Source organism: Ochlerotatus camptorhynchus, unplaced genomic scaffold, assembly GCF_037179485.1.
Source record: "Ochlerotatus camptorhynchus isolate MF236.1 unplaced genomic scaffold, CSIRO-AGI_Acam_v1.1 ptg000147l, whole genome shotgun sequence".
Taxonomy (NCBI): Eukaryota; Metazoa; Arthropoda; class Insecta; order Diptera; family Culicidae; genus Ochlerotatus; species Ochlerotatus camptorhynchus.
The window spans coordinates 25437-38848 of NW_027040637.1; positions in this window are offsets into that span (position 1 = coordinate 25437).

Below are 13412 nucleotides of genomic sequence, written 5' to 3' on the forward strand. Positions count from 1 at the left end.
CCCCCCCCCCCCCTCCCCCCGCATGCTCATAGTGCAGTTAAAGATTCTCGGTCCTACTCTCCAACTTGGCTATATGCAGCACACAGCTAATCGATGTCCAGACGGTGAGAATGCCAATAGTTTCATCGTCTGGGACGTTTTCCACATTTCACACAAGTAGATATGGGCCGTATAGGCTTATTGGGGAAATGACTCTAATGCTGGCCTATGGTCTGTTCCTGATTTTTTTGTAGAACAATGCATCATCTAGACAATACAAATTGAATGCTAGTGAAACATTTTCAAAAAATGTACTTCGAAATATTTGTATGGGCCCAATATTAGGGACACTTAAAGGGTGTCCACGATGAAATTGCCACACACAAAATTGATTCGCAAAATTCGAGTTTTCATTCGATTGCCATCAAATTTTCAGGGATTGAGAAATAACTGTTTAACTTCATTTTACCATTTTACTCGTATTTTATTTACAGTCCATACGCAAATGCCCGCACGTTGGCCTTAACCCCGGCCATAAGATTCTGCACAACCTGTGAATCAACGGTTTTTTGCATGTAAACCCATACTTTCTTCAGTTCCTCGACTGTCTTCACTACCTTAGGTCGTTTAAGAAGGTGCTGCTTCATAATCGCCCAGTACTTCTCGATGGGGCGGAGCTCCGGAGTGTTGGGAGGGTTGAACATTTTCGGCACGAAATTGACCTTATTGTCCGCATACCACTTCAGCACGTCCTTGGAGTAGTGGCATGAGGCCAAATCCGGCCAGAAGATTGTTGGGACGTTGTGGGCCTTCATGAGAGGAAGCAGCCGCTTCTGGAGGCACTCTTTTATGTACACCTGTCCGTTCATCGTGTCCTGGTTCACGAAAGGTGCACTCCGCTTCCCGCACGTGCAGATGGCTTGCCAAACCAGGAATTTCTTCGCAAATTTGGACATCTTCTGAGTGCGGACATGCTCCGGAACGCTGAACTTATCCTTGGCCGTGAAAAACAGGTTGCCGGGGATCTGTTTGAAGTCGGCCTTCACATATGTTTCGTCGTCCATGATGCAGCATTCAACTTTCGTCAGCATGTTGAGGTACAACTTCCTGGCACGGGTTTTGGCGGACTTGTTCTGCTTCTCGTCGCGATTAGGGGCCTTTTGTACCTTGAACGTTCGAAGCCCAGCCTTAGTTTTGGCCTTCTGGACAAAACTTCGGCTTAGGTGCAGCTTCTTAGCCACATCCCTAACGGAGGCGTTCGGATTTCGGTTGAAGGTCCCAACTACGCGGTTGTGATTTTTGGTGTTGTACGGAATATTTTTTCCTTCACTTCTGGGCTCCGATCGGTGGTCAACCGTTCCTCGAACCGCTTAATCACTCGCGACACCGTGGAATTCGCGATTCCCAACGTTTTAGCGATGGAACGATGCGAGAGATCCTTGTTCTCGTGATGAATGCGCAAGATTTTATCACGCACGAGGTGTTCTTTCGACTCCATTTCCGCGAGTTTTTATCACAGGACTTTAAAACTTGCAGGATGTAAATAATGCACTATAAACTAAATCCACCCAAATTTTCATTAAATTCTACCCAATGGTTAAAAAGTTAGAGCAATTTCATAGTGTGGCAATTTCATCGTGGACACCCTTTAGACCGACATTAGGGATTCTATTTGCGATACTGTGCTATCTATAGCTTCAAATAGATGCACTCATGCCGGCGCCAGTGTTGTAGTGGTAAGCGTGACTGCTTTCTAACACCCCAATGGATCTGGGTTCAATCCCAGCCGAGGTCGGTGGGATTTTTCTGAGGCATAAAAATCTCTGGTCACGTCTTCCTTCTGGTCCCTTCCTTCACGGAAGGGAAGAAAAGCCGTTGGTCCCGGCCCATGTGTGTGAATGGGTGCGATATTCTACGCAGGTGTGGAAGCTGCCTTCCTGCACATTCGATTGCCGTCAATGGATGGCAATCGATGTCCGTCGGTGATTGGCACTAGATTGCGGAACAGAGACCGACGTTAAATAAAAGAAGAAGAAATAGATGCACTCCTTCATCTGCCTTCCTCCACTTCCTTTGTCGCAGCAGCAAGAGAAAATTGTAATCAGAACCAAACGGTCCATCACACAGAGAAGTATTTGGGTCAAAAAGCTGGCCAAAATTATTTCCATTCATCTTTGAATTGAAACTGGCTTGTTTTGTCATAATTACATAATAAATGGACTTATTATTGTTAAAAATTGGATTTTATCCTCCTAGAAGCTATATTATTGGCTTTTTTATGAAAATGAAAAAAGTTAAATAGACCTTTTCCGGTTTGAACTATATTTGGTGGAGGTTCTTATTCGAGACGAACTTCTAACAATCCAAAAGCTTGTGCCGATCGATCCACTTGAATGCCCCGTGGGGTAAACTGTACAAACATCTGGAAAACATTATTTTAAGTTTCTTATGAGTGTGAAATGATCTGAAAAGTTGTCAAATCAATTGTGGATGATAAATGTGCCTTTGGCTTATGAATAAATTTGCCTTACATTTTTATAACTAATTTATTAAGCTTGAATGGAAAGTGAAGTGTATATTTGATTAGAATTCTTTGAATCATCAGTCATAATGCTTATTCGTTATCTCAACAGATTAGAGGTTATAAAAATTAAATCAATACTTCATGTCCCTGAATCAGCGGCGTCTGATTTACTCTCACTGGCATCTACACACAGGCATGGAAAATCATTTGCATTCATTTCGTGCATTCATTTCGTGCATTCATTTACATTCATTTGCCTCTAACTTTTTTCTTCAACAGCATTCCACAAAATGATGTATAGAGCTTTTGTAGTTTTTGTTTTAGTTTTTGAGCTTTTGTATAAATTTTGTTAACAAGTCAAATCCGTATCTCTTATGCATGAGGAACCAGAGCAAACAGAAGCCACTACTGTTTTTCAGTGAATGTATTTTACATTCACTGAAAAACAGTACAACTTCTGCCCGCTCTAGTTCGTGATGCATAAGAGATACAGATTTAAGTTATGAGCACAAAACCTATAAAAGCTCTAGCTTTTCCAAGCCTGTCTACACACGTCGAAAATCCTGTTTTCAGAAGTTGTAATGTTTCATGGGATAATGACAAGAGCAAATTTTCATTATGTCGTAAGTAACGTCCGCACCGATCCGAGAAAAATAAGTTTTGTTTTGATGACCGAAAAGTTATTCCTATTTCCAATTAAACACATATAATCTCATAGTGATAGCAATGTTTAACATATTTAGCCGGGTTTTAATCATACAAAGGCAAATCGCTAGCTTTCATGCTAAGAAATACTGGTTTTTGAGTCAAAAGTTATTATACGTCGTTTGGTGGCCCCTATTGTTACTAAAGTCAAAGTGTATTTACCAGGATATTCGGGAGAATTATCAATTACGTCTCCTTACGTGCAGCCCATTCATCATTTTAGGACCACCGAAATCATCTTAGCAACAAACAGTTCGATTTATTCACTTTAATAATGAGAAAGCGAAACGACGAAAGTACACTTTTCACGGGTTTCTCAGTGCTGTTACTTAAGTCAAACGGCATCTCCATAGAAATTGGGTGACTTAAGTAACATCGAAAACTATTTTGATCGGAAGGTGATTACGTCAAAAAGCAATTCGACTGGTAAATAAATTTAAAAATGGCATGTGATCCGATATTCGGACAGTATATAGTGTAATAGCAGGAGCATCGATTGACACTGATAGCTCGACTTTGTTTACCTTTGTTACATTCGACGTAATGAAAATTTGCTCTTGATGAGATGTTTTTCTTCTTTGCCTTCGGTCTCATGCTTGTAATTAACGGATCGGAGTTCAAAAGTAGCCTGTTAAGAATGTCACTATTGCATGCCTTCCGGGAAAATTTATTAAATAAGTTCAAGCGATACGAACGGAAATGCTTATTTCTCGCCTCGGCTGCCTCCTCGGAAAGCAATCCTATTAGTAAAATCGCGTACTCAATCTTGATAGCACCGTGCATTAACACTTTGTGGAGAGTTGGTGCCATTGGGTGCCATGGATACAGATTGACGTACAACTCAGCAGTTTGGAGTGCATAAACATCAAATTTCGTTGCATCGATTTCGTATCCCTTTGTTAAAACTTCAAGAATTACCTTAAACCTGATGATAAGATTAAGATCAATGCCCGTGATCTCGGAAGCTTTTTCTGGTCAGTGAAGCATCTTCGAGCGGTGTTGATATTCCCACTTCCTGCCTTCGGAATGTCTACCAACAGCCCCATATCCTGCTTGAATGCATCCTGTAGTTTACGCTTCGTTTCTGCAACTACCGTATGCGTGATAATGTTTGCACCGTTGAGCAATGTCAAAATTTAAAAAAAATCTCAAAAATTTCGTTTTCGAGTTTTTTTATTTATTCAAAGGGGGGATGTTTCTCAGAGTCTTAAACTATGTTAATCATCGATCGAGTTTCCACTTGCTGCAATTACGGCTTCCACACACTTCCGGAATGCACGGCAGGTTCTAATAATGTAGTCTGGATCCATTTCTCTCCAGGTACGGGTCAATGTTTGTCTGAGGCTTGCTGTACTCGGGTGGCGTTTCGAACAGGCCTTGGCCTTCATGACGCGCCATATTGAGTAATCCAGCGGATTTAGATCGTGGCTGGATGGCGGCCACATATCCCAGAACGCCCAGAACGGAAGATGTTCCTGCAACCACTTCTAAGTGCGGTTCGAGGTGTGGCACGGAGCCCCATCTTGTTGAAATACAACATTTGGCTTCGGACCGTACTGTTCTTTGATCCACGGAAGAACATACTTACTTAAAATCCCGATGCAGACCTCCGTGTTGACCTTGTTGCCTTCTGGAATGAACACTGGGTCCATTTTTTTTTGCCATCGGAAACCACCAATCCAAACACCATAACGCTAGCAGGATGCTTGGTCAGATACACGTTCTTATGCTCGTTGGCCACGTCTTTTACCGGAAGAGAACTAATATACCGGTCGGTTCTGGAATTTGATACGGGATCGACGGTAAACATGCTTTCGTCGGTGAACAGGATTACCGGATTTTTTCGCTTAAGGAAGTTCAAGATTTTCTTGCATCGTTCGACTCGTAGCTCCCGGATGCGGTTGGCCCTCGACTTCGCCCCGTAATCTTCCTTTACGATCTTCCGTGCCGTAAAGTCACTGATCCCGTGTTCCTTTGCCATTTTCCTTATTGAACGCACTGGATTCACCCGAATCTTTCTTTTGATAGCAGCGATAACCCTCGGAACCCGAGCTGACCTCGGACGGCCTTTGACCACTTCGCGGATAGTTGTCCTTTCTTTTCTCGGTATAAAACCCTTTTGATGGTCCATCGGGACACTCCCACGGCGATTGAAATGTCTTTTTGTGACATCTGCGCGTGGGACAAATCACGAATACGCTGCCACTTCGTCTTGATGCAACTGTCAAACTAAGTAAATCATTTTCTTTTATACACAGCCTTCTACGGTATGAGCTCTAGGTTACGTGCATGCAAAGAAAACTAAGGCATTGTATGCACAGGTGAAACGGGAATCTTATTTATACGATGGTGCAAACATTATCACGCATACGGTACAGCTTTTTGCTGCTCTGTCTGGGCTTGCCAAAACTTGATCGTCAACTTGTAAGAGATATGAAGAATGGACTCAAAAAATCTGATCCTGGCATGTAGCGTCGACAAACCGAACCTCAATAATTCTGGATTTTTGTCCTTCTGATGATGATATTGTATTTTTTGCTGCGTTGCAGACTTTTGCGTCCACCATTTTAAGGATAATTTTGTGAGCGATATGTACCATTTCCCCAGACTTCGTTGACGCTTCTGTTTGCTTCAAATCTTTAGCTTGCTTCTCAATATTCTGAATCTCCTCAGTCTTCACGCTTATTGATTCTCGGATGAAACGATATCGTATTGGTCTACAATACCGCGGCGAAGAAGGAACAGGGTTTTGCCTAATGATTTTCTCATTGCCGTTAACATAAGTGCGCAAACTGAAAGGTGCAAATTAACTTTGAAAAATATTAGCATCACTGTATTCTTCTTCGTCAAGCTTTTGCTTGTACTGGAGACTGCTGTGAGCCATCACAGCCCCACTTTGATACCAGTTCGAGGTTCTCTCTCAGAGACACAAACGCGATACAGTATGGTCCATTAGATTCTGCAAATGTACCTCTGCACTTGTATCAGTAATAAAAATTACGTTTTCATTTGGGTAACACACAGCTTTCTCTCTTTGCATAACAGAATACGAAGGATATATTGCTTTATTAAAATCCTGTACCTATTACCGAGCTTTAAACTTATGTTATCACCCAGTACTTAACTACAAATGATAACATTAGGAGCAACGAAAATATTAAAAAATAAAAGTACAAAGGAAGATAAGGGAGTGGGACATTTCGTCGAAGGTCATTTCACCGAAGGGCATTTTACCGAAGGAGATGTTGCCACCAAAAATCCATCTTGTCTTTTTTTTTCAGGAATTTACTTTACACAATTTTCAAAATCAGGATTAAACAGTTACATAATTAATTTTTGCTTCTTTTTGAAACTGATTTATATAATTATTTCAAAAATATTAAAAAGCCGTAGGAAGTTTTCCTTCTGTAGAATTTTTTCCTGAATTTACTATTCTTGAAATTACTTTTGAGACCAAGATTATGTAAGATTTAAACGCAACTCGTTCTTTTCTTGAAATTTGTTCCATCAAAATTTAATGATTTTATGAAATTTTTCCATCTTTCAAACGTAAGCAATTCAATTTAAACAAGACTGTTATACTCGATCAATCCCGAAGAGCACTGGCACTCCCGATATTGCAAATGTTCCATATAACAAATACGACGCACACAGTAAATTTTAAAAAAGATGTAGACTACTTAAATACCACTTACGCTGGCATTCTATACACTATCAGAAACTATAAAAATAGAAAACAAGGACATCCCAATCTAGATAAAAATACACATTAGACTGATGAAAAATTTGACTTTTTCGCTCCACAGTGCTTAAATGGTTTCAAATCGGGTCCTGATTAGCCTCCCAAAGTTACAACTCATTTGGTTAGAAACAGACTTCGCACAAGCTGTTTGAAGTTTGCATGTAAATTACTATGGGAAATCTCAACTTTTTGTTCATTGCCTTCTAGTCTTTTTCCATATTGAGTTGCGAAACTGTTTGATAGCCATTCTTATAGAAAATTTTCTCAGCTACAACTTTGCCCAAAATCGTTTCTATGTAAAACGAGACAGGAAAAAGTTATTAATTATTTAAGAGATTGGTAAACAATGACATGATCAAGCAGCTGCTCTGTAGGCAACACTGTATTTTGCGGTGTGACATAGTAGCCATGATTTTTGTGTCCTATTCAACACCCCAGAAACACCAATGTTGCCTGCTGATCAGTTCATTGAGCATGATCATAAGACATCAGTGCATTGAACCATTGATAACTTTCGATCCTTGCATTTAATCAAAAAGTGATTTTGAACAAAGTTGTAGCTGGGAAAATTTCCTACAAGTACAGTTGAAAGCAGACCGATATGGTGAATTATTAGATAGACCTGAACAAAAATCTTGGTTTTACCATAATAATTCCCATACAAACTTCAAATGGTTTGTGCGATCTCAGTTTCTCACCAAATGGGTTTAAATTTTGAGAGGTTAGTCAGGATCCGATTTGGAATCGTTTAAGTATTGTGGAGCGAAAATTTCAAATTTTGCATCACTCTAATACACATACGAGGATAAAAGCTCCATTAGCATAATTCACGATTTTAAATGCATCGTTTGGTTATTATCATTTGTAGTTCCCTCCCAAAAATATCACTCAATTTAAGTTAAAAATAAGTACCAAAACACCAAATACCTACTACAATATGCCATCACCCGTTTAGTTGGCTACACACTGATTTTTTTCATATGAACACCCCCCATGATTTAAATAAAAGATTATATAAAGTGAATATACACATAATTCAGCTCCCTCTTATTGACACTGAGATATGGATAAATCATGTCTGCCAACAGCTCACCATAAAACTAAAAATACTAACTAATACAATACTAAAACTGCCATTCACAAAATACAATCTAATTGTGATTTTGGCTGTCTTCTTTCTTTCCTTTATTTAACGTCGGTCTCTGTTCAGCAATCTAGTGCCAATCACCGACGGACATCGATTGCCATCCATTGACGACAATCGAATGTACAGGAAGGCAGCTTCCACACCTGCGTAGGATATCGCACCCATTCAACACACATGGGCTGGGACCAACGGCTTTACTTCCCTTCCGAAGTAAGACGTGACCAGAGATTTTTATGCCTCAGAAAAATCCCACCGACCTCGGCTGGGATTGAACCCAGACCCATCGGGGTGTTAGAAAGCAGTCACGCTTACCACTATACCACCGGCGCCGGCAATTTTTGGCTGTCGAAATTTACGGAACTGCAATTGAAATGTTTCTGCTTCATCTTGATGATCATTGAACTTCTCTGGAGTTTTTGCTATTTTCCCGAAGTTCTCATAAGTTTCCTGAAGTTCTCAAAGATGTCCTAGATTTTATAAATTTAACTCGAGTAAATTTGCAATCGTAATTCTTAATTTGTAATATTTCCTATCTAATTTAGGGGTGCAGTTATATCTGGATGACAAAATGAGTCTCATTGTGTTTTTTTGATATGCAATTTTGGTCATATAAGCGCATACTGCCGGTAACCGAAAGTCAGTATTTTTTTACAGTGTATTTTAATCAATTTTGAGTTATGCCTTGTTCAGACTGGAGAGTTATAACATGTTATAATTGTTGTCAAATAATTGCAACACAGAAACCTTGATGGTGGTTAGCGCTATAACATGTGGAGAATATAATTTCAGCACAATGTGCTGAGTGACTTATCCTATGGTAAAATCAGAAAACTTTTAAAATCTTCGAACGCCGTTTTCTCATTTCCAGTTTTTTACAGATGGGACTGACTTGCGATTATGGGCAGCATAGTAATTTGTATGGGCGTCGAAAATTCTGCCTGATGCATTTTTGTACGAAGGTTTGATCAGAGCAGCGCATGGAGATCAAAATGTCTACGCCCACTTTGGTTTGATAATAATTACTCAGTTTTCGGAGCTGGTTACTCATGGAGTAACTGGGTTTAATGAAAAATGCAACATAGCTCGAGATATCAAGGACATGGTTTAAGGAAGCCTTTACGCATACAATTTGTTTCGCCACACTTCGCATTTTCTCCGGCACACAACTGAATATGAGTGTTCGAATCTGTAAATGCTGCCCAGTGATAGTTACCGGGAAACAAGCAATGAGTTATAATTTTTTTCAGATCCGCACGGCTTCTGTATACTGAGGTTACCCCAGACAAAATGGAGTGATGGAACAGATGTAGCTTCTCTGAGCTGTGTCTTTTAATTCTGCGTGTATTTGGAACACTTAGGGATAGAAAGATCAAAAATTAACAAACAACCTGTTTATCAGTTCAAACTATCTGATTTCAATAAATCATAAATAAGGGTATGCGGTATTGCTGATTCACACACGCAAACCAAAAATTTATTGCAATGAATGTTAGTTCCATTTCCTATCATCCTCTGTTCATGAACATCGTAGCGAATGTTAGAAGTTGACCTTGCAGGCGATGTAATCCTGATGAATGTGGGCGTCGAGTCGAGTATTAGTACAAGACACTGAAGAAGTCTGCACATTGTAGACGAAATACGCGTATCTGTCAAGGATAAGCAAACAAAGTAGTGGAATTAAATGGAAAATACTAATCCTTCTCTCTCTCATTATACAGGCGATGTAATGATTTTTGTCTTTTTTATTTCGTGTTCTATCAACGGTTTGGACTATACCAGTAAGCTTATTCTTTATAACATTGTAGAACGACGCACACACTTACCTCGAATCTCTCCAGCAGATAAAGCATACGAAGTCGAGTATGGAGGAAATGAGCGCTTCTTGTTTGCTTTTAGGCTATCCATATACAGAAGCAAGAAGAGAGCAGTGGAGAAAGCACAGGTCTGATAATCGCAACGTTCGTGGGTCAAGTCCAGTCGGTCCTTATTATTTATTCGACATAATTAATTTCACTCAATAATACACTCCACATTTTTCGGTCTCCAATTTTCTTGCATTGGACCGCAGCATCCTCGGTTCATGCGGTCTTCACTAAAATCCGCTGATGATGAATCCCACATAATTAATTGTAAGCGAATCTTACATTTGCATAGCATGCATAGACATTTCACAAATAAGAAGAAGCAACATCCGCAGCTATTAAACATAACCACAACCGGATAATAACTATCATTCTTTGAAGCCTCGGTTGAAGACAGATCGAACCCTCTTGATGCAATCGACCCGATCCACTGGATTATCAGTTATATCAATCAGGCTATACTGGAACCACATGTAACCCTAGAGTCTACTAAATAATTATGGAGACGGGTCTCCTCATGAAATGAAGTAGTGTAGCAGTCCATAGGTTGGTTGGAGGATCTTCTTGTGCCAATGCGCTGAAATGCAGTTTTAGTTTACTTTTTTATTCAAATAGCTCCAGTTTTGTTTAATTTATCTTGCGAACTTCCATCTGAATTGTTGTTTTGAAAGTTTGAATGCGAACAAGGTCTACAACTCGGTCTTCAAGGTACGATTTTGGTTCAGTGTTCGAAAATCCCAAAAGCAGCTGTCAGTGACGATTGTCAATTTCGGTTGTCAAATCTGACGCCAAATGCAATTTTTTCTCTGAACTGGCAATCTAAGATCAATGAGATACAGAGAGAGGTGAAGCAGATCGTGAAATAAGGTTGTATTAGTAAACTAAAAAATCAACGTAAACGCAAGTAGTGACGTCACTAATTGCTTGTATCGTACAGGGGTTTTACTCACACAACTTAACCGATTGCTTCACCTCGGTAATCCAGCTCATTGATATAAGATGGCTATGAAAACAGCAGAATTGTGGAAAATGGTTTTGCGGGCTAGATCTCTCAGTTGTATACAATATTTCCGGAGTGATTTGAGATTTGGGCGTAATTGCTTTTGAAAACAAACACGTCAATTACTGATTACTCTTAAATAAAAGCTCAATCTCACAAACAAACTATACCAAATGATAGAGGAATCATTCCTCTACCTCATAGTGTTATAACTTTTCGAGATTGAGCTTTTATTCGCGAGAAATCGGTGATTGACGTGTTTGTTTACAAATGCAATTACACCCAAATCTCAAATAACTCCGGATTTGCTGTTTCTGATGGTTATTGCCGGAAATACAAAATATTAAGTAAATTATGCAAAAATTTGGTTTCATAAGGTCTTACAGAACCACAGGTGAAAAATCCAAATGGTGAAAGTTTCTGTACAATTTTAGCCAAAATTTCGTTTTGTTTCGCTGTGTAGGGTTTTCATACCGCATACCTCATACATAGTTGAAACTTTTGGTGTGACTGACAGCTACAAAGTCATACAAATTTTACCGATATATTTTGAAACATGCCTAATTACTACAAATTATACTTTATCAATTATAGTCAATTATGTTTGGATCATCAGTTGATTAATTGCTTACTTGCCTCCATGAAATACACATTAATTTTGCGGTCTGAAATAAATGTAACTCAAAAGATATTGCTTTTACGCGCTCCAACGATTCCATAAACCACAATGTCGTTGGAATCGGTGTTCATCTATTAACATAGCAAAGTTGGCTTTTTGGCAATCAATGTATCTAACAAAGTATGCATAAATTAAATTTATACTATTCATACTAAACCAAATACGACAGGGCATTAAGAAAGTGTTCTCATCTTCATTATAATGCTATCATCATCACCTTAATATCGCCCACCTCAACAGCTGCTCTACTTTAATCCAATCACACAAACATAAACTCCTTCTGCTGTAACAAAAATAAAAGAAGGTTTCCCAGCAGTTTAAGAGCCTTAAAGAGGTTAGGAACCCATTTGCTGGGTGAGTCAGAAGCAAACTCAACAACAATTGCGACTTCCCGTCGGGTTGCGAATCATATAAGAGGACTTCTTGAAGCCCGGTCAGACAACTCTAGCGTAATATTTTTACAGCGATTGCGATTTAGTGTGAAGCCAACCAGAAGGTAGACCCAGTTTTTTTTTTTTCATTTTAGCATGCCGCAAAAAGCAGCTTTTCTTGCAATTACAACGCAACCGTGATCACACAATAGGGTGAACCGCTGCTGCGTCTCGAGGATGCTTGTTTTTCTGTTCACCCTCGACTAGGCATGTATTTTTTTTCTACTTCCATATATTCCGTTGTTCGTCCAAGAGGATACCTCCTGCGCTTCATGGCCTGCTGAGTTTTTTTTTTATTTTTGGACCGCAAGCACTTTGTACATGCACGCGTGAAAAAGGAGTATAATAACAAAATATATTAATCAGATTACAGAACCGAGGAACATTGTTCGCCGGGCGCAGTAGGATTTCGATCGGGCTGGAATGGAATTTCAAGTGCCGTGGCAATCGGGTGAAAAGAAAATTTGCTTTGTGTTTTCTTTCTTTTTTCATGAAATATCTATTTAAAACCTATTTGGCATGAGAAACTCATCCTCGGGGCCAAAGGATTATATCACCTCTTGTTGTGAACGGTGACTTAGTTGACCGTCAAATAGGGCTTGTTCAGATTTTCGACACCTTGAAACAGAAATATAAAATGCAGTTACCTACTGTTCTATTTCAGATTCCGCGGCGGAACATCTCAAAACTGAGTCTAAAAAATGTATGAATATGTGAGCAATATGATCGAAAACGTTAGAGAATTTGGCATGCGATATGCGGCTTTACGATTATCCTTTCCAAAATAAGACGTGACCAAAGGGCTGGACATGTTATTTCTAAAGCACCCTATAAGCCTAAATCATGATCCACGTAAGGGGCATGTGAAAAAAGGGGTATGTAGAAACGGTGGATATAACTCATTTTAGCAAAAATATATTGGGTCAAAACCGCCTGAAAATTAAAGTTTAGAACCAGCGCTTGCATTGGATACAATAAAATGATCATTGTTTTCATCCCCATCACCAGGATGCCATTGTTACTTCAATGTCACTTCGAGCTAGCGAATCAAGTTGCGCGCATCTATCTTTACACGGTATTCCGTTAAAATTTATTTGGAAAAAAATAAATACCTGTTCTTGGGCCTTAGGAGCACGATAAACTGATGCACATGAATTTTACAAGTTTGAGAGTAATCTAGAGCGAGTTTTTTGACATCGCTTTCTCCATTCATTCAAAGCACGCTACCCGAGCAAAGCTGGAGATCAAATTGCAATCAAAATTTTCTGCTATGATGTAATTTATTTTGAATACTCCAGTTGATCTAATTTTGGTTGACTCAACCAACGGTTAACACAGCAAAA